Source organism: Panthera pardus, unplaced genomic scaffold (genome assembly GCF_024362965.1).
Source record: "Panthera pardus isolate Hobbes unplaced genomic scaffold, ASM2436296v1 HiC_scaffold_18, whole genome shotgun sequence".
NCBI classification, from domain to species: domain Eukaryota; kingdom Metazoa; phylum Chordata; class Mammalia; order Carnivora; family Felidae; genus Panthera; species Panthera pardus.
The window spans coordinates 13,986,995-14,007,289 of NW_026526743.1; the positions used below are offsets into that span (position 1 = coordinate 13,986,995).

Below are 20,295 nucleotides of genomic sequence, written 5' to 3' on the forward strand. Positions count from 1 at the left end.
CCTTTCCTTTTTTGTTGGGATTGCAGCAAGAGGGTTCCAAATAGATCCAAGAGACATTAAAAAAATTAAAAATAAGAAAAATGCACAGCTTAAACAGTCCAAGACTAGGATGACAGCTCCATGTGTCTAGGGCACCATGAAATCAAGGACTTAGGTGCCTTCTTCCTGCCCGGCCACTTTCAGCGAGTGCTTTAGTTCCTATGTTGTGCGTTTTTTATCTGCCTGGTTTCACATCCTTGCCTGGCTCCACGTTAGAATTAGCAAGAAGCAAGGATGTATGGGATTTTTGAGGTGGAAACCAAGGAGCAGCCATTTTTCTTTGAAGACTGCCATAAGTCACAGACATTGGGAGACAGATTTAGAATTGGTGAAGGGTTCTGATTTGTCCTCGATCTTATTTTTCTACATACAACTGTCCTTCCCAACTGCTGGTCCTGCTGATCAAAAATGGCCCCAAACCCACCACCAGCCATCTCACTTTGAACTCACAGAAGTGGTAGCCCAAAAAGCCAATAAGCTTCTAGAGAAGTTCCTCCCCCTTCGTGGTCTTTCTCTAACAATGGATATGCCTAACATCCAGATTTCTGACTCACTCATCTGTCTCAGGGCTGTTTAATGAGCTTTCTCTGGTTCTTGATTCCCTGTTCAGATCTTTATCTTTCTAGCTAGTCCCACCATTTTGTAAGGTCTAATTTCTATAATAAATTCCTTATTCTGTAGTATTATAGTCACTTGAGTGGACTCAGGAATGAATCTTTCAGCCTCAGCCAAGCCTTCGGATCAATTTAGCCCCAGGCAGCAACCTCAGGAGAGACCCAAAATAAAGTTTCCACCAGTATCATTTCTACCCAGTTTACCTAGTCTCTGTTGTTTCATATTTACTATGGCTTTACAGTTTGCATGGCTCAGGATATGAGAACAAAACGGCACAGAAGGGATATCTTTGGCAACTCATCTGGATGCACCTGAATCCACTTGGGACATCTCAGTCCAGACCAAAGAAACTTGGCAGCATCTGAAGAGTCTCAGAGGTCTTAAAAGCTCCTGAAATGGTACCAGGCCTCAGACTCTCTCTCCAGTTTCTTCCTCTGTATGAAGTGGATGTGGCACATAACAGCATGAAAGATACAGAGCAGATAGCCAGAAGGTGATAGGCATGTCCTGAATGCACTTCTTAGCACATCTACAACAATGGGTGCTCACCACATGGTTAACTTCTATACACTTAGATGACTGTCTTCATCCAGTACGTGGCTGTTGCTGGTTGGGTTCTTTGGGAAGCAGACTCTGACATGGAGTTTGGTCTGTAGGATAGTTATTAGGGAGTGTTGTTGGCATCAACCAACACCCATAGAAGGGAGACCAGGAAGCAGGAGTGGGTGGAGGAAGAAGTTAGCTCTGTGGCTGATTCCATACCAGCCTCAGCTAACTCCATGGGTGCTCTGGAGCAATATGGCTCATCAGAATTTTCCTGCATCTCCATCAATCGCTGAAGTGGGCTGCCCCAGAAAAGGCATGACCTTGGGTGAGGTGCACCCTCCCCCTAACTTGTATAGAAAGTTTGATTCAACGTGCAATATTTTCCAGCAAAAAGGCAACGTACAGGAAGGGGTGCTGTACACAACTGCTACAGAAACAAACACGATGCTGGAAAAGAAAGAAAAAAAGGTGGGATTTATTGGTGCTATTTTCCTGCACTCGAAACTAGACGGGCAGTTGTCATTATCTCCAAAGTAGAAGAAAACAAAGCTGACACTGAAATAACACCATACAGGCTAATGTCAACATCAGTGAAATTTACTCACTGACTCACCCAACAGAAGGTCACTGCCAACAAGTGTTACTCTACACATCCATTAGTTAAATATACAATTTCATTTTTTCCAGTTTTTCTTTCTTTTCTTTTCTTTTTTTTTTTGTTTGTTTTTAAGTTTTAATGCAAAGCCAACATCTTTGCTATCCTGGTGAACATGCCCTTTTGCTCAGAGGGTCTCCTTCTTTGTTGAGCAGAGGTGGACCCTGAGGCTGACAGCTGGGGGCCGGTGACACTCTCAGCCACTGGGCTTGCAATTCTGCCTTGAAGGAGGGTGGGGACGACAAAGTTAATCCATCACCATGGGTCACAGGAATCCCCACATCTAAGGGGTAAATATTATTTTTTAAATTTTTTTAATGTTCATTTTATTTTTTATTTTTTAAAAATTCTTTTTAATGTTTATTTTTGAGAGACAGAGAGAGCACAAGTGGGGGAGAGGCAGAGAGAGATAGGGAGACACAGAATCTGATGCAGGCTCCAGGCTCCAAGCTGTCAGCAAAGACCCAGACATGGGGCTCAAACTCACAAACCATGGGATCATGACCTGGTGGAAGTAGATTGTTTAACCAACTGAGCCACCCAGACTCCCCTAGGGGGTAAATATTATGGAACATGTTTCCTCTTCATTGGCTTATACGTTTTTGATCCTTAATGAGCCTTTGGCTTTCCTTTTGCACAACTGAAGGGCTCACTGAAGCATCTTTCCCTAAAGAAAAAGGACTAAAACATGTCTTAATGCTAATTACAGTCAGAAAACTTTGGGCTTCCTCAAAATAGCAGTTTGGTCCTCTTTTCTAGCCTTTTGGATTTAAAAATTGTCAGGTCCTTGAAAATAGATGTTCAAACAAAAACTTTAACATGGATGTTTGTAGCAACACTATTCACAACAGTCAAGAGGTGGACACAACCCAATTGGCCATCAGCACCAAAAATGTGTTCTATCCATACAATAAAATATTATTCAGCCATAAAAAGGAACAAAATTCTGATTCATGCTCCAACACTGAAACATTTTGAAAGCCTTGAAAACATGTTAAGTAGAAGAAGCCAATTGAGGGGAGCCTGGGTGGCTCAGTTGGTTAAGCGTCTGACTTTAGCTCGGGTTATGATCTCACGATTCATGACTTCAAGCCCCACGTGGGGCTCTGTGCTGACAGCTTGGAGCCTGGAGCCTGCTTCAGATTCTGTGTCTCCCTCTCTCTCTGTCCCTCCCCTGCTTGTGCTCTGTCTGTCTGTCTCTCTCTCAACATAAATAAACATTAAAAAGAAAAAGAAGAAGAAGAAGAAGAAGAAGAAGAAGAAGAAGAAGAAGCAGCAGCCAGTCACAGAAGACCACATATCATAGTTGACTCTTGAACAGCGTAGGGGGTAGGTGGCACTGACCTCTTTTGTAGTTGAAAATCCATAATTAACTTTGACTCCCCCCAAACATAACTACTAATATTTACTATTGACCAGAAGTCTTACCAATAATATAACCAGTTGATTAACACATATTTGGTGTGTTATATGCAATATATATTATATTGTTATAATAAAGGAAGCTAGAGAAAAGAAAATGTTATTAAGAAAGTCATAAGGAAGGGGTGACTGGGTGACTCAGTCAGTTAAGCATCCAACTCTTGATTTCCTCTCAGATCATGATCTTGCAGTTCATAGGTTCAAGCCTCATGTTGGGCTCTGTGCTGACAGTGGACAGTGTGGAACCTGCTTAGGATTCTATTTCTCTCTCTCTCTCTCTCTCTCTCTCTGCCTCTCCTTTGCTCTCTCTCTCTCTCTCTTGAAAATAAATAAATAAACTTAAAAGAAAAGAAAATCATAAGGAAGAAAAAATACATTTACAGGGATACCCTTGGAATCTCACCTGGGTTCACCTGAATCCACTTGGGACATCACAGTCCAGGCCAAAGAAACTTGGCAGCATCTGAAAAGTCCCCCAGACCTTAGAAGTTCCTGAAACGGTACCAGGTCTCAGAATCTCTCTCCAGTTTCCTCCCTCTGTGGTGTAGGAAGTGGTTATAGCACATATCAATATGGCAGACACAGAACAGACAGCCAGCAGGTGGTAGGCATGTCCTCAATGTACTTCTTAGCACATCCAAAGCAATCCACACATGTTTATTTGGGGGAAAATCCACATATAAGCAGACCCACACAGTTCAAACCCACTGTTGAAGGGTCACCTGTATAGGCTTTCATCTACACCAAATGTCCAGAGTAGATAATCCATAGAGACAGAGTGTAGACTAGCGGTTGCCAGGGGCTGGGGAGGAAGGAGGGGGACTGGGTGGTGGCTGCCTAATAGATATGGGATTTCCACTTGGGGTGGCGAAAAAGTTCTGGAACTAGGTGGTGGTAACGGCCGCACAGTATTGTGACTGTAGTTAACGTCACTGAGTTGCACACTTCCAAGTAGTTGAAATGGCAAGCTTTATGTTATGTGTATTTTGCCAAAATAAAAAAATAAAATATTAAAAACTTATTAGGATAAATAAATAAATATTTTTTTTAAAAGGGGCGCCTGGGTGGCTCAGTTGGTTAAGTGTTCGACTTCAGCACAGGTCATGATCTCACAGCTCTTGAGTTTGAGCCCCACATCGGGCTCTGTGCTGACAGCTCAGAGCCTGGAGCCTGCTTTGGATTCTGTGTCTCCTTCTATATCTCTCTCTGCCCCTCCCCCCGCTCATGCTCTGTCTGTCTCTCTCTCTCTCTCAAAAATAAATAAACATTAAAAATTAAGGGGCGCCTGGGTGGCTCAGTCGGTTAAGCGGCCGACTTCGGCTCAGGTCATGATCTCGCGGTCCGTGGGTTCAAACCCCGCGGCGGGCTCTGTGCTGACAGCTCAGAGCCTGGAGCCCGTTTCAGATTCTGTGTCTCCTTCTCTCTGACCCTCCCCCATTCATTCTCTGTCTCTCTCTGTCTCAAAAATAAATAAACGTTAAAAAAATTAAAAAAAAAATATTGGGTCCTGGAGCGCTTGGGTGGCTCAGTGGGTTGAGCGACCAACTTCGTTCAGGTCATGATCTCATGGTTCATGGGTTTGAGCCCCACATCCGGCTCTGCGCTGACAGCTCAGAACCTGGAGCCTGTTTTGGATTCTATGTCTCCATCTCTCTCTTTCTCTCTCTCTCTCTCTCTCTCTCTCTGTGTGTGTCCCTCTCCTGCTCACTCTCTGTCTCTGTCTCTCTCTCAAAAATAAACATTAAAAAAAAACTGATTATAGTTAAAAAAAAAAAAAAAAACCTTATTGGTCCTGCAGTAGTCACATCACCTGGTGCTTCTTCCCCATTACCCTCCTGGCACCGAACGGCTTCCGCCCTGGTACCCAAAGCCTCTTTCACTTGGGGGAAGCAGACCCCAGAGGAAAAAGTTGGGTATTGGCCTTCCTTCTAAAACCTCACCGCACAGCAGAGACGGTGGTTGTTCCTCAGGGAAATCCCTGCAGCCCCAGCCCAACCGCCGCAGCCGCTGGGCCCTACGGTCGCAGCCCCTCCTCCCGCAGGGGGCGAACGAGCCCCACGGTGACCCGCTTGACAGGCGGGCCCCACCGAGGTCCTCTGGCCAGAACTGCAGTCACACCCACCCCGCCGCCTCCCAGGCCAGATCTGTGGGTGGGTGGGGAAGGGGCCAGCCTCGGCCAAGGTTGGTGCTTGTTTTGTTTCCAAAGGAAACAGTTTCAACAGCAGGAGCCAAAACTTAGATTATGAAATCAGAAGTCAGGCCTTGTCGGGAATGGGTGAGAGGGATGGGGCAGTTGGGGGGTGGGGAGGGTGAGAGGAAGCAGGGAGGAGAAGCAAAAGGAGGAGGGGGAGAAGAAAAAGAGAGGGCCAGCCACCTTCACCCCTGCCCTGCTCTAGAGCCCCAACTCAGGCCTCTGCTGCACCTCTCACCTGGAATGTTGCTACTATTAAGTTATCCCTTAGTATTTCCTGTGGAGTAGCCTCTCAAGGGGCAGCAACACAGCAGAGATTGAGACAGCAGGTGTCCTGCCCTCACAGAGCACATGGTGGGAGAGACAAACCTGCCCCCCCCCCCCCCCGCAAGAGCGACAGTCCAGAGGGGTCAGGGCTGGGCTGGGAGGCACAGGCAGGGGGTCACCACCCAGATGGTAACCTCTCAGGGAGTTTGGACAACCAGCCTCTCTCTGTTTCTCCCTGCCCTCCTGCCTCCTGCTTCTCCCTGCCTGTCCTTCTCCTTCATCTCTTTACTCCCCCAGATTTCTCACAGGTATCTGCTCAGCTGAGTGGGAGGTTCACTCCCAACCTCCCCAGGCAGGCCTCTCTCACTCAGGAAATGTGAGGCTGGGAGAGCTGGGGGCTGGGGTATGTGTCCCTGAGCATGTGTCAACAGGAGCCAGGCCCTGGGAGATGGCTGCCTGCCTGGACACAGCTCTCTCCCCGACTAGGGACATGGTGAGGGAGGCACTGGGCCGCCGGGGTCACTGCTGTGTCCCCAGCACCTCGCACTGTAATATTCTGGTGAAATCTAACAAAGGAAGTTTCCCTCCTAAAAGTATTTCCAGCTTGATATTCCTTTTTTTTTTTTTTTTTTTGAGAGAGAGACAGACAGACAGACAGAACACAAGTGGGGAAAGCGCAGAGAGAGAGGGAGCACAGTATATGAAGCACGTTGTAGCTTCTGAGCCGTGAGCACAAAGCCCGACACGGGGCTCGAAGTCACAAACCGTGAGATCATGACCTGAACCGAAGTCGGACACTTAACCGCTGAGCCACCCGGGCGCCCCCGAAGTGGATATTCTTTACTCTGTTAATTCACCATAATTTGGGATCTGGTTCTTAACCTTTGTTTTCTTAGATTCCATATTTGTATGTGACTTTGAATCATCCAGTGCTGTGCCTTGGAGCAAGTTTCTTAAGCTTTTTGTCTCACTTTCCCCATCCACAATCCCCTCCTCCAAGGCATGTGGAGATTAACTGAGTTAATACTTGTGAGAAAGGCAGATAGAGCCACTAGTGGTCCAGGGGGAGCCTTATACATGAGTTTATTGTCTTTACCAATCAACAAAGTTTTAGTGAGCACGTACTACATGCTAATGTAGGCACAGGGGCTGTATAGCAAAGAACATGAAAATCAAAGTCCCTCCCCTCATGAAGGCTGTAAATTCTAGCAGGTGCAGCCAACTAAAAGCAAGCAGCACACCAAATAAATACAATGACTTCAGCCAGTGATAAACACCATGAAGAAAATTAAGCAAGGAAACGTAAAAGATACTGAATGATGGGGGCTGCTGGAGATTGGGTGGTCAGGAAGGGCTTCTTTCAGGAGGTGATTTCTGAGACTCAGCCATGGGAAGCTGTGGGGAGAAGCATTCCTGGCAGAGGAAATGCCTTGGTGAGGGCAAAAGCCTTGAGGCAAGTGCCAGCCTGAAGAACTTTGGGAGCCATCAATGACTCTTCCTGTCCAAATGACAGCTATGAGGACAGGGATTCTCATTGATTTATTTATTGTTGTTGCAACTGTTTGCTTTGGTCCCTGTGGACCTCCATCCTTCAGAACAGCACCCAACATGTAGTAAGGTTAATAATAACCATGTGTGGGTGGAGTACTACATGGCAATGAGAAAGAACGAAATATGGCCCTTTGTAGCAACGTGGATGAAACTGGAGAGTGTGATGCTAAGTGAAATAAGCCATACAGAGAAAGACAGATACCATATGTTTTCACTCTTATGTGGATCCTGAGAAACTTAACAGGAACCCATGGGGGAGGGGAAGGAAGAATAAACAAAAAGAGAGGCTAGAGTGGGAGAGAGCCAAAGCATAAGAGACTGTTAAAAACTGAGAACAAACTGAGGGTTGATGGGGGGGTGGGAGGGAGGGGAGCGTGGGTGATGGGTATTGAGGAGGGCACCTGTTGGGATGAGCACTGGGTGTTGTATGGAAACCAATTTGGCAATAAATTTCATATATTGAAAAAAAAAGAACAATAAAAAATAAAAAAAATAATAATAACCATGTGTGGAACAAATTCGAGCTGTACCTTCCAGGGATCCAGAATACTTGAGCTCAGTTTCTCCAGGTAGGCATTATGGAACCCCATGATTCACAATCATTTTGAGGGCATTCAGAGGCTCCTTCCAACAATTTTTGGACTCTGGATTAAGAACTCTCACTTCTGCAAATTTAGGGGGCACAATTTTAGGGTCCCCAGTGCTCTCTCTCTCTCGGGAGTGGAGGACTTAAAATGGCAGATTGGAGCCAGACAGCCTGGGTGTTGCCTCCTCGCTAGTGACCTTGACTTAACCTTCTGCATGCCTCAGTCTCCCCCTCTGTGAAATGGAGGTCACAGTTGCCCTTACTGTGTGGGGTTGCTGTGGGACCAGCTGGGTGTGTGCAGAGTGCTCAGACCATTCCCAGACATAGTCAGGGCTCTGTCAGTGTTACCTGTTGTCCTTGTCACTGAAGCAGGTAGTTGGGATTACAAGGGATCAGGTCTGTTAGGGCCCGACACATAAAACGTACTAGAAAAATATAATGTCTGCTGGCTGTTCGCAAGGCTGGGCCAGGTCGCCAGCCCTCTGAGGAGATCATCTGTCTGGTCCCCACTGTCACTCTGTTTCTGCCTCAGGCAGGTCTCTGTCTCCTTCCCTGGACTCTTGTGGCTCTTCTTTGTGTCTCTGTGTCCCTCTCCCTCACCTTCTATCTCAGGCTCTATTTCTTGCTTCTGTAGATCTCTCCATGTACCCAGGTCTCTCTCTTTGTCTGCGTTATCTCTGAGTGAGTGTCCCCTAACTCTACCTCTTCCCTCCTCTGTCTGTGTCTTTCCCTCCTGGGCTCTGTCTGTCTTGTGCCTTCCTCTGATTCCTTCTCCTTGCCACTCTGGGTCCCAGTTGACCCCTCCCTCCTGTCCTCTCCACCTCTCTCTCTCCTCATCTCTCTCTGACACTCTTTCTCTGTCCCCTGCCACTCTTTCTCTTGCTTTCTGTAACCCTGAGCTTGCTTTCTTTGCTCTCTTCTTACTTACATATGTTCTTTGCCCAGATCCCTCCCCTTCTGACTCCTGCCAAGTAAGACGGGGCTGATTATGTAATTGTTTGTTATGCATACAGGCAGTGGGGGATGAGGAGGAGACCAGGAAGGAACAATTTTCTTTCTTCTCGCCCTTCTTAGCTCTCTCTCTTTTTTTTTTTTTTTTTCGGTCCACCAACCTGGCCTCATAGATGCTCTCCCAACTCATTCTTCCTGCAGAGATGGGGTAAATGCCCCCCTCATCTGTAGACAGAATAAAACAGTTCAGACCAGAGGGCTGAGGACAAAGCTTTTGAAGGACAAAAGCCTGCAGTCATGGGGAGCTTCCAGGAGGAGATAGACAAGCACTTGGGCTGTCCCTCAGCCCCTAGAAAAATTGCAAAACAATGCAAATGAAGTGTCAATGGAAACTGGAGAATCATCCAATTCAGCTGAGCTTGGGTCTCTGAGGACAGAAGGAAGGACGCCTGGCTTCCAGCCCAGCCCACTGACTTTGAGCTTCAGCAAAGGAGACAATGCTTTATTTTCTCCCTTCTTTCTGGGGACTCTTGGTCACCATGGTGCTCCTGAAAATTCTATAGGTCACTTTCCCACCCACCAGAGAAAAATAGTAAGCAGCTACCCTCCCAACACCCCCATTTCAGCACCAGGGACCTCCACACTCCACTCATAGTCTCCCTAGGTCTTACCCCCTCTCTGATACATACCAGCTGGTCCCACCCCAAATCTTCCCAGGAGCCCCAAGCCAGTCACTGGCGGGAGATAGTTCCTGGAGGGGCAAACTGAGGTGCTAATAATCCTAACTCTGCCCCTGAGAGCCCTGTAACCTGGGCAAGCCTCAGTCTGTCCATGTGTAAAATGGAAATGATGCACAAAGACGTGAAGATCCATATAAGTGTGACAGTTAGGAATCTAGCACAGAGCTGGCGCATAGAAGATGCTCAGGAATGGGCAGCCCCCACCTCTTCTCCCTGCTGGTCTAGCACCCACTGGCGGTCTGTGCTGTGGTCTGTCTATGACCTGCCACTGACTATAATCTGCACTCAGCCCTGCTCAGTCTCTCTGCCCTCTCCAGTGTCCCCAGTTACAGTAAATTCCTCCCTGAGAACAGATTTCAAAGGGCTGAGGACCCCGGATTAGAGAGAATTGGTTGTTGAGTGATAGTAATGCCACAGTGCTGACAGCTTTAAATACATCCAATCTGCACAAACATCCAGGTTTGGCAAGGAAGGTACTGTTATGGGTATCTCATTTTATGGGAATGGAAACTGAGGCTCAAAGAAATTAGGTGTCTTGTTCAAAGTCACACTCACCAATAAAGAAGCAGAGGCAGAGCTCAAACCTGGTTCTCCCTGACCCTAGAATATTCTGTGACCTTGGACCTGTTCTCAAAATTGGAGGGTGCAGACATGAGTGAGGAGGGGCTGGGGGGGGGGGGGATGAAGACACAGCACTCAACAGTGAGCTCAGAGGAGACTAGAAGTTACATAAACTCCACACCTGTGGCAACTCCCACATGGGATCCAACCCCCAGGATTTTAATCCAAAGGTATTCAGGTTACTGAAGAGGCTGAATCCCAGGATCTCTGATTCCAGGGCCCATGGCCAAGGACGGTTCCTTCTTCCTGGTAACATGGACATCTGAGAGGTCTTTACCTCTTCCTGTCTGCCACATGTCTGTCCTGGTGATCTTTGCCATCTGAAAGCATGTGAATAAAAACAGCAAGTTGCCCAAAGTATTCATCTCTGCCACGTTCAGGAACCTGTCTGGGACCCCACTCACTATTCCAGAACTTCATAATAATGAGTGCATCAGCTGAATATCAACGGTGTTGTTTGCAGATTGTTTTTCTTTTGTTTCCCTATCAGCTCCGAGTTGATCCCCAAGGCAGACACTGTTCATTGTTCCTCTATGTCCATTTACTCCTTCTAGCCCAAGACCATCCAAAGTAAGACTGCATTCCCCAGCCTCTCTTGCACTAGGCATGACATTGATACTGTGCCCAAATGAGATTTGGGGTTGAAGGGGTGATGTGTGACAACCTCCACTCCCGTGCTCCATTGCCCTGCTGGTTGGAATGCAGTCCCAGCGCATGAGATGGTGAGCTGGGAAAATCAAGGCAATGCCTTGGGAAATTGTGGAGTGAAAGACGGATGAAATCTGGGTTCTTAGCACTAGAGCTCCCATATCAGCCTCTGACTGCTGACACTCAAACGGGCGTGTCAGAGATATGTTATCTTGCATAAGCCACTGTTATGTTTGGGTCTCTGATACTAACAGATACAACATTTATTCCGCTTATGACTACAACTGAACACCCCTCGGCCCCAAATCTGTAGGAACCATACACCTCCAGCCTCAGAGAGATCCCTAACTATCCCGCACCATTTTCAAAAAGAATTTACCCCCCCCCCCCCACCAGTGGTTCATTCAACCTTCCCTTCATTCTGCCCATCAACAGGCATTCTTCCCTCCATTCACATCCAACCAGGCAAACCTTTCTAGTATCATCCATTCTTCTCTCCTACTGGGCATCCATTTAGCCATCTATCCACTCTTTTGTCATTATGTCCTCTTATCCATCTATCAGTGCATTTATTTGTTCATCCTCCCCTTCACCAGTCCACACAACCTTCCGCACATTTGCCACCCTCCTACTCGCTAATCCATCAATCCACCCACATCCAGTGATTCTCCTCCATTTGTCCACCCATGCTGTTGTCCATCCTCCCAACCATTCATCCTCCTTTCCATCATTCAGTCATACATGCTTCCACCCAGTCCTTGCTTGTATCCATTTCTACCAGCTTTGATCCTTCCCCCTCTCCATGTCGCCCTCATCAGGAAATTCCACACTGACTGATTCGCTTTCCCTCTTTTCCAGTGTGACCCTCTCCTTGAGTCCTGAGCTCTCTTTTGACTTTTTTTTAGGAGTGAAAAAGTTGGGGTCTGATCTTCTTGTCCAATTTTAGAAGAAAAGAGGAAGGGATTGGAAGGAACAATGAGATGGGCCCTTCTGGGGAGAAAGCACAGCAGGAAGAATCAGAAATGGGCTTCCAGGAGGTTCCAGATGATCCAGGCTGTGCTCCTCATCATCAATTATACACCAGTCTCATCCCACCACATAAGCTCACTCCCCATCACCGCCTGAACCACCACCCTATGTTCTCTACTCAAAGTCCTCTTATCCTGGGTTTCAGCCTCCCAGACTGTGAGAGACAGAAGGAGGGATGAAGAAGAAGGGGCCTCACAAGGATGTGACACAGGGACTGGTGTTGTCCCCACCCCACTCTCCCTACAGCATGGCTTGCCATGAATCTGGGCACATTAAGGAAGGAGGGAGATCCTTAAAAGAAGGACCCAGACAGATCCTAGCATGTCTCCAGCCCTGGTCTATGAGTAGGAGGAAGCAAAAACAGACATTAAGGTGCTAGCAGGTGCGACTGGTCAACAGGGAACATGGGAAGATCTTTTGCTACCTCTTGAGTTTTCTGCAGGATTTGAGGTTGGGGAAAAAGAGCAGATCCAAAAGGAGGCTGGCCTTCTGTTAGAGGTGTCCTAGGAGAGACTATGTGTATGGGGTGCAGAAAAGATGAGGAAAGGGATATGGTATTGTACTGGGTTGAATAGTATGTAACGCCCCCATTCATGTCCAACCAGAACCTCAAAATGGAACATTATTTGGAAACAGGGTCTTTGCAGGTATAATTACTTAAGATGAGGTATACTAGACCAGGGTGGGCCCTAATCCAATGGCTAATGTCATAGGAAGAGAAAATAGAGACACAGACACGGAGAGAACACAATGTGAAGTCACGCATAGACACACAAGGAGAATGCCATGTGATGATGGAGGTGGAGATTGGAAGAATGCATCTAGAAGCCAAGGAACACCAAGGATTGCCAGCAATCACCAGAAGCCAGGCAGACTTAAGGAATAATCATCCCCTAAAGGCTTCAGAGAGAGCATGGCTGACACCTCGATTTTGGATTTCTAGCCTCCAGAACTGTGAGAGAATACATTTCTGTTGTTTAAGCCACCTAGTTTGTAGTGCTTGGTTACAGCAACCCTAAGAAACTAATATGGAAATTATGGGGTCAGGCCTGAGAAGCTTAAATCACGTGGTCAGGGTCTTACCAAGTCTGGAGTGAATTGGTCTCCTTGGGAAGGTCTGGGCTTGGTGTTCCTGGATACAAGCTGGGGCCCCTGGCTGACTCTTTATAGGAAAGGTCATTAAAGTTCCTCTTGCCAGGGAAATCTTAATCCAGGGTCCATAACTAGGAGTAGAGAGTTTCTGTGAAATCCTTAAAATAATGTGCAAGACTCCCTTAGCAGAAATATCCCTGCAATCCAGTTTGGATATAGGGTCATATTCAGTAAAACATGGTCCTGCTTCAAAATTAATTCAAAGTCTGTTAAAACGTGTATTTGTCTTTCTATCAGGGCAGTAAGAAGAGCTCATGATGGAACGGAAATGACAAATGTCATCGTGGCGGAGACTGGTTAAGCGTTCGCCAACGCTGTTTCTTTCCCCTGGGCACACAAGATTACATTTCCCAGTATCCCTTGCAGCTAGGTTAGGAGCAGGAACATCAGCATGAGCCTTGTATAAGTGAGAAATAAACCTTTTTGTGTTAAGATAATGAGATTTGGGGCTTGTTAGAGCAACTAGCTGAATAACTTGTGGAATCAAGCACGTAGCCCTTGGGATCTTATTAAAATCTCCTTTCTGAGGCACCTGGGTGGCTAGGTCGGTTGAGTGTCCGACTTCCGCTCAGGTCATGATCTCATAGTTCGTGGTTTCGAGCCCCGAGTGGGACTCTGCACTGTCATCCTGTCAGCACGGAGTCCACTTTGGGATCCTCTGTCTCCCTCGCTCTGCCTTTCCCCCGCTTGCACTCGCCCAAAAGTAAATAAATATATTTTTTAAATCTCCTTTCTTGTCTTCCTCAATTGATCAGCTCTTTGCAATTCTCTGAAGACACTGCCTCATCTCATGCCATTCCCTCACCACCATCTCTTCCCTCATCACTCTGTCCTTCATCGGCCACTCCCCTCATTTGGCCTTCATGCATACCTTATACGTTCCCCTGGGACTGGTGTTTCCACCAGAGTAGCCCCTTCAGAATTATAAATTATCTTATGGTCTCACTGTTTTTCTGATCAAAGCATTCACAAATCCACCCCTATTACCATTGTCTCTTACAGTCTACCTCTTTCCTCAGTTTTTTAAGTGGAATTGGCTGTGGTCAACCATTTCTTTTGTTTTCATTACCTATGCACATTTGAGTGTGGTGGAGGGTGGGTTCACCTGAAAATAACCAGAAAAGAAAAAAATAACAGGGGCTTAAGTAAGATAATGTAATTCTCTTACATATTGGACACTTTCAGAGGTTGTCAGTGTAGGGTGCTCCACAGGGTCTGGCTCTTCTCTCTTGTTCTATGATGTGTGTTTTCCATTCCCAAGATCATGCCATGATGCAAATGACTGCTAGAGCTCCAGCCATCAATTCCACATCCCAGCTATCAGAAAGGGACAGAAATTCTAACAGTTAAATACTACTAATAAAAATATATTATTCTTACAGAAACTCAGAAATGTTTTAAGAATCTAATATTAGGGGCGCTTGGGTGGCTCAGTGGGTTGAGCCAACTCTTGATTTCAGCTCTGCAAGCGACTCTGTGCTGACTGTGCTGAGACTACTTCAGATCCTCTGTCTCCCTCTCTCTCTGCCACTCCCCTACTCACCTACTCACACTCTCTCTCTCACAAAAGAATTAAAAAACAAAACCAAACCAGGGATGCCTGGGTGGCTCAGTCGGTTAAGCATCTGACTTTGGCTCAGGTCATGATCCTGCCTTTTGAACCCCACGTTGGGCTCTGTGCTGACAGCTCACAGCCTGGAGCCTGTTTTATATTCTGTGTCTCCCTCTCTCTCTGCTCCTCCCCTGCTCGTGCTCTGTCTCTCTCGCTCAAAAACAAATAAACATTAAAAACAATTAACAATATCAAGTCTTTAATCCATGGACATGGTAACTTTCTCCCTTTCTTTAGATCAACACCACAAAAAGTCAATGTAGTAACCATATTATTAAGTAAGGAAAAAATGCTACCAAATTCATTATACATATTATATAGTACCACATACTACTACTACTGTTTCTCCTTCTCCTCCTCCTCTTCCTCCTCCTCCTCCTCCTCCTCCTCCTCTTCCTCCTCCTCTTCCTCCCTCTTCTTCAGGTTTTCAATTACAACTTCAATTTCTTTAATCGGCATAGGGTCATTCAGGTTACCTGTTTCTTCTTTTGTGAGTTTTGGTAGTTTACATCTTTCGAACGATTGGTATGTTTCACCTAAACTTTCAAATTTATAGACATAGAGTTGTTGCAAAAGTCCTCTACTATATTTAAAAAAAATGTCTGTTTATTTATTTAGTTATTTATTTAGAGAGGGAGGGAGAGAGGAGGGGCAAAGAGAGAGGAGAGGGAAAATCCCAAGCAAGATTTGCACTGACAGCTCCCACTGAGATCCCACAAACTGAGATCATGACCTGAGCTGAAATCAGGAGTGGAACACTCAGCTGACTGAGCCTCCCAGATGCACACCCTACTATCTTTTTTATGTCTGTGGATCAGTACTGATGTTCCTCTTTCATTCCTGATATTGGTAATTTGTGTCTTTTTCCTTTTTATCTCCATTAAACTGGCTATATCAATTTTATTGGTCTTTTCTAAAGAATCAGCTTTTGACTTTATTGATCCCATTTTTTTCCTACTGTCAATTTCATTGGTTCCTGCTCTAATTTTTATTACTTCCTTCCTTCTCCTTACTTTAGATTTAATTTTTTCTTTCTCTAGTTTCCTAAGATGAAAACTTAGGTTATCGATATTAGATCTTTCTTCTTTTCTGATATATGCTTTCAGTGTTACAGAGTCCCTGTAAGCATTATTTCAACTATATCCCACAAATGTTGACTTTCATTTAGTTCAAATATTTGTAAGTTACATTTGCGACTGTCTGCTTGACAGATGGATTATTTGGAAGAGTGTTAATTTCCATTAATTTTTTAAAAATCTTTACTTTTGAGAGAGAGAGAGAGACAGAGTGCGAGCAGGGGAAGGGCAGAGAGAGAGAGAGACACAGAATCTGAAGCAGGCTTCAGGCTCTAAGCTGTCAGCACAGAGCCCGAAGCAGGGCCCAAACTCAAGAACCTCGAGATCATGACCTGAGCCAAAGTTGGACACTTAACCGACTAAGCCACCCAGGTGCCCCTAATCTCCATTTAAAAAAACATATTTCCTCTTATTAATTTCTAGTTTAATTCCTTTATGGTCCAAGAATGCGCAATATATTATTTCTATTCTTTTTAATCTGTTAAGACTTGCTTTATAGCCAAGAATATAGCCTATCTTAGTGAGTGTTTCATGTTTATTTGAGAAGAAAGTGTGTTCTGCTATTGTTGGATGGAGTCTTATGGATGCCAAGTAGGTCAAATTGGTTCATGGTGCCATTTAGGTCATCTATAACCTTACTTATTTTCTGCCTTCTTGTTCTATCAATTATTGGGAGAGGAATGTTGATGCCGCCAACTATATTTGGGGATTTTTCTCTTTCTCCTTTCAGATCAGTTTTTGTCTTGTATATTTTGAAGCTCTGTTATTATATAATATGTTATTATATTAATTAGGATTGTTTTGTCTTCATGAAGAATTGACTTCTTTTTTATTATGTAACATCCTTCTTTCTGATAATTTTTTTTGTTATGAAATCTACAGTTTAAATCAAAATTAATATAGCTATTATAGCTTTCTTTGAATTAGGCTTTCATAGTATATCTTTCTTCATTATTTTGATTTTTTAATCTAGGTCTTTATGTTGGATACAGATTTCTTAAAGACAACATATAGTTGAGTCTTGCTTTTTTATCCAATCAGGCAATCTGTGTTTTTTCATTAGTATATTTAAATTTTATTTTATTTTATTTTATTTTATTTTATTTTATTATTTTTGAGAGAGAGCACTCATGTGCATACACACACACACACACACACACACACACACACACACACAAGTGGGGAGGGGTAAAGGGAGAGAAGGCGAGAGAATCTTAAGCAGGCTACACACTTAGTGCGGAGCCCAACACAGGGCTTGATTCCACAACTGTGAGATCATGACCTGAGCTGAAATCAAGAGTCAGATGCTTAACCAACTGAACCACTCAGGTGCCTCTTTCATTAGTATATTTAGACCATTGACATTTAAGCTGGTTATTGATGTATTTGGATTAAAATTTACCATCTGCTAGGTGTTTTATATTGGTTATATTGTTTTTTCTTTCTGCTCTGATTTTAACTGAGTATATTTTATGATACCACTTTCTTTATGCTTGTGACATATTATTTATACCTTTTTTTTTTTTAATTTTTTTTTCAACGTTTTTTATTTATTTTTGGGACAGAGAGAGACAGAGCATGAACGGGGGAGGGGCAGAGAGAGAGGGAGACACAGAATCGGAAACAGGCTCCAGGCTCCGAGCCATCAGCCCAGAGCCTGACGCGGGGCTCGAACTCACGGACCGCGAGATCGTGACCTGGCTGAAGTCGGAAGCTCAACCGACTGCGCCACCCAGGCGCCCCTATACCTTTTTAAAAAAAAAAAAGTTTAGTGGTTGCTCCAGACAATATACAATGTTAAATTGTAGGTCTTTATTTTCAAATAAAACTATACCATCTTGTGTGCAGTGAAAGGACCTTAGATGGTATATTACTAATTCCTCCTTCCTATCTCTTATGCCATCATTGTCATATATTTCACTTCCACATATGCTATAAGGACCCAATACATTATTACTGCTTTTGTTTTAAATAGTTATTTGGGTGGCAATTAAAAGCAAAAAGCAAATTAAAAAATACTATATATTGAAACTTTATTTATTAAATTTCTAACTCTCTTCATGTATTTTGTAGATACGAGTTCGACCTTAATCATGTTTTTCTGACAGAAGAAATTCCTCTAACATTTCTTTTTTTTTTAATATTTATTTATTTTTGGGAAAACACAAGTCAGGGAGAGTCAGAGAGAGGGGGACAGAAGATTCAAAGCAGGCTCTGCACTGACAGGCTGACAGCAGTGAGCCTGATATGGGCTCAAACTCATGAACCAAGAGATCATGACCCAAGGTGAAGGACACTCAACCACTGAGCCACCCAGGTGCCCCTCCTTTATTATTCCTTTTTAAAATTTTTTTTAAATGTTTATTTATTTTTGAGAGAGAGACAGAGCATGAGCAGAGGAGGGGCAGAGAGAGAAGGGGACACAGAATCTGAAGCAGGCTCCAGGGTCTGAACTGTCAGCCCAGAGCCTGTCATGGGGCTCAAACTCACAAACCGTGAGATCATGACCTGAGCCGAAGTCCGACGCTTAACTGACTAAGCCACCCAGGAGCCCCTTCCTTTAATATTTCTTATAAGGATAAGTATGGGGACAATATAACCCCTTTCCCCCAGCCCTAGTTTGTTTCGTTTTTTTGTGGTTTTTTTTGTTTTTTGTTTTTTTGGCTATGAGAGTCTTTATTTGCCCTTCATTTTAACATTTTGGTAAAATATATGTAACATTAAATAAACCATTTTCATCACTTTTAAGTGTACAGTATAATGACATTAAGTACAGTCACAATGTTGTGCAACCATCACCACTATCCATTTCCAGTTTTTTCATCATCCCAAACTGAAACCGTGCTCATTTATCCTTTACTTAAAAAATGATTTTAATGTGAGTTTAGTCGACACACAACATGACGTTAGTTTCAGGTGTACAATATAGTGACTCAATATGTTTATATATTATGCTATGCTCACCACACATATAGCTACCATCTGCCACACATACATCACTATTACAATTTCTCCTTTACTTTTGAATGATGTTTTCACTCAAAAGTATACAGAATACTGTATATAGAATTCTTGATTGACAGTTTTTTCTGTCAACACTTAAAAGATGTCACTCCATTTTTTTCTTGCTCACATGATTTCTTTTTTTTTTTTTAAGTTTATGTATTTATTTTGAGAGAGAGACAGGAGGGGCAGAGGGAGAGGGAGAAAGAAAATACCAAGCAGAGTCTACACTGTCAGTGAGGAGCCCAATGTGGGACTCAAATTCATGAACCATGAGATCATGACCTGAGCCAAAACCTAGAGTCAGACGCTTAACTGACTGAGCCACCCAGGCACCCCTCTTGCTTGCATGATTTCTGAGAAAAGTTTGTTGTACTTATCCTTGTTCCTCATAGGTAAGGTGTATTTTTTCCTCTGGCTTCCTGCAAAGTTTTTTCTTTGTCTTTGGTTTCCTGAAGTTTGAATATAATACACTTACATGTGGCTTTTTGGTATTTACTCAGTTGGTGTTCTTTGAACTTCTTGAATCTGTGGTTTGGTGTCTGTCACTACTTTTGGGGAAAAAAAAACTTGGCCATTCTTTTTTGTAATATTTTCACTGTCCCGTTATGTCTCTCTTCTTCATCTTCTCCTGGCATTACAGATATGCACATGTTACACCATTTGGTCGAGGAAGGGTTGGAAGATGGGGGAAGAAAGAAAGAAGAGAGGAAAGACAAAATGAGGGAAGCAGCGAGATGAGAGAGAATCAAGGAAGAAAGAAGGAAGATAGGGAGGAGAGTCTTCAAAAGAGGGAAGAGAGGGGAGAAGGAGGATAGAGAGAGAAAGAGATGGGAATGGAAGGAGGGGAAAAGTGAAGGGAGACAGGAAGGAAGAGAAGAAGAAAATGAGGAAAATAAAGGAAGGATAATTCTCAAAATGATAAGAACATAATTCTCAAAGTAGATGTACATGTGACAAAGATTATTTAATCCATTAATGAGGGAACCAGATATAAACAAAGCTGGTTCAAAAGACAAATGCAACACTAGGATTTTTTATAAGAAAAAAAAGAAGTTCTGAGTTAAACACAAAATTACTACTGTCTGATTTTATGGCATTATTATTTTTTAAATTTTGGTGGAGGGTCACCATCTCTACCAAACAGAAAAGATAGTCATCATGACTTAGCTGTTTGGCAGAATTGTAAAAACCTTGGACCCTGGTTAATCGTGTAAACAAAGTAACATTCCAATTTTGGAATGAGATTATCTTTTTTTTTTTAATTTTTTTTAACGTTTATTTATTTTTGAGACACAGAGAGACAGAGCATGAACGGGGGAGGGGCAGAGAGAGAGGGAGACACAGAATCAGAAGCAGGCTCCAGGCTCTGAGCCATCAGCCCAGAGCCCGACGTGGGGCTCGAACTCACGGACCGTGAGATCGTGACCTGGGCCGAAATCGGACGTCTAACCCACTGAGCCACCCAGATGCCCCGGAATGAGATTATCTTTAAATGGACCTGTTAGAAAGTATGCCTAGCTTGACATGAAAAAGTCCTATAATCACTTTTTTCTTTATTAGATTGTTTTTGAATAATTTCTGAATAATT

General features: G+C 44.1%; 1 long non-coding RNA gene across 2 annotated transcripts in view; it reads right to left on the reverse strand.

Moving 5' to 3' along the window:
• Nucleotides 1-838: 838 nt before the first annotated feature.
• LOC109256646 (uncharacterized) overlaps nt 839-20,295 on the reverse strand; it is a 49,926-nt gene continuing 30,469 nt past the window's right edge. Inside the window, exons 5-7 of one of the 2 annotated variants that reach the window (XR_008423338.1) lie at nt 14,182-14,330; nt 3,681-3,769; nt 839-1,647 (exon numbers count right to left, since the gene is read on the reverse strand). This is a non-coding gene — a long non-coding RNA (uncharacterized LOC109256646). Of the gene's footprint in view, nt 1,648-3,680; nt 3,770-9,505; nt 10,505-14,181; nt 14,331-20,295 lie in introns of those variants that run through there. The other variant, XR_008423337.1, reaches the window with a different exon arrangement.